Genomic DNA, 2,140 nt, shown 5'->3' with positions numbered 1-2,140 from the left:
GCTCCCCACTGTCTGCAGACAGCTCAGCTGTGCTGGTTCCCACAGCAACCTCAGCGGGATGAAATGGAAGCTAGTCATTGCAGCAGTGCCCCAAAACCTAGGGATGCCTGTTGGTCACCTTGTTCTCCTCTGCCCTGCAAGGGGCGCTCTTGAGCCATGGACGTCCCTCTGGTGCTGGGCAGGGCTGACCTGGCCTTGGGGTGCTACAGCCCTAATGAAACTTCCTCCTCCCCTTTTTGTTTATGTCTTCCACAGTGTTGAACCTTCTTAAGTGGACTCCGGAGCTCTTCCAGAGTTCGTTTCATTCGTGATTAGCTGCCAAATTTTGCTCCTTGTAGAAGGAAGAAAGGCTGGGATCCCCTACTCCACCATCCTGCTCATGTCTCTCCCTCGATAGATTTTTTCACAGCATTTCTGAGAGTTACATCTTGACAATATGAGTTTCTAATTCAGGAACAGGTTGTAACTAACCATTTATTGGGCCTTCTTATATATGTTTATACAGTTTCCTTAATTCTTCACTTAAAGACATTAAAATATCTGAATTTGTTTTGGATACCTGGTATACTTTATGCTCTTGTAAATATAATCTTTTCTGTGTATTTCTTTTTTCTTTCCATTTCTTCTTGTTGCATAAAATGCGATTAATCTTTATATAATGATTTGGAAGGAAAAAACTTGGTGCAAACTTTAAAATTCTGAGAAGTTGCTTGTGTAGACTTATCACATTGCTGAATGTTAAAAACTATGATTATTTACTCCATTTTACAGACGAAGACTGCAAGACCCAGAAAAGTTCTGCAAGTTGTCGAGTAGTGTAGAGCCCTTATGCCGTTTCATCCGTGCTCAAGCCTATGTCTTGGCCAGTGCACCTTCATTCTGTTTCTCATCTCACCAGACAGAGCATCCACGCCTGGTCAGAACTACAGCACCACGTCCGAGTTTATTCTCTGTGGCTTCTCAGCCTTCCCCCAACAACTCCTGCCTGCGTCTTCCTGCTGTACCTCCTGATGTACCTGTTCACGTTGCTGGGGAACCTGCTCGTCATGGCTACAGTCTACACTGAACAGACTCTACACGCCCATGGACCTCTTCCTGTGTACCCTCTCCATCTCTGAGATTCTGTTCACGGTCAGCGTCACTGCCCGCATGCTGGCCGACCTGCTCTCCACCCACCGCTCCATCACCTTTGTGGCCTGCGCCAACCAGATGTTCTTCTCCTTCATGTTCAGCTTCACCCACTCCTTCCTGCTCACGGTCATGAGCTACGAGTGCTACGTGGCCATCTGCCACCCCCTGCACTACCACGTGCTAATGAGCCCCCCTGGCTGTGCCCGTCTTGTGGCCTGGACCTGGGCTGGTGGCTCAGTCATGGGGATCATGGTGACATCAATAGTTTTTCATCTTACCTTCTGCAGGTCGAATGGGATCCACCATCTTGCCTGCCACGTGCTTAGCCTCTTGAAGTTGGCCTGTGGGGACAAGACATCCTCTGTCGTCATGGGTGTGATGCTGGTGCATGTCACAGCCCTGATAGGCTGTTTATTCCTCCGCATCCTCTCCTATGTCTTTATCGTGGCTGCCATCCTGAGGATCCCCTCTGCTGAGAGCCGGCATGGAACGTTCCCCACATGTGCCTCCCACCTCACTGTGGTGGTCGTGCACTATGGCTTTGCCTCCATTATCTACCTCAAGCCCAAGGATCCCCACTCTATTTACAGTGACACCCTAATGGCCGCCACCTGCATGGTCTTCACCCCCTTCCTTAGCCCGATCATTTTCAGCCTAAGGAACAGGAGCTGAAGAATGCCATCAGTGAAAGCTTCCGCGGAATATCTGTGTCCTAGTCTCCCGACAGCCAGTTAGGTGGTGGTGAAATGTGACAGGAGGGCTGGGGATCACAGTGTCTGTCTCCGTAGGACTGCTGTAAGGATGCAGGTGTGTGAAACACCCACGTCAATGGGTGTCCGATACGTACTAGCTATTGGTCCCCTCTTCCTGCTTAGGCTCAAGCGATCATAACCCTTGTTTGTGACTCATTGTGACGAACTTCATCTAATTACTTGTGCCTATAAAGGTGTTTTCTGTCTATGGGCAGCTGGGGATCATCTCATGGATGTGTCTGGGCGCTTATGCACAG

The 2,140-nt window shown here is 49.3% G+C and overlaps 1 pseudogene; it reads right to left on the bottom strand.

The window, feature by feature from the left end:
* Positions 1-2,140, bottom strand: part of LOC105826935 — a 39,044-nt pseudogene that overhangs the window by 1,216 nt on the left and 35,688 nt on the right.

Source organism: Propithecus coquereli, unplaced genomic scaffold (genome assembly GCF_000956105.1).
Source record: "Propithecus coquereli isolate 6110/MARCELLA unplaced genomic scaffold, Pcoq_1.0 Scaffold942, whole genome shotgun sequence".
NCBI lineage: Eukaryota > Metazoa > Chordata > Mammalia > Primates > Indriidae > Propithecus > Propithecus coquereli.
This window is presented reverse-complemented; position numbering and strand designations above follow the sequence as displayed.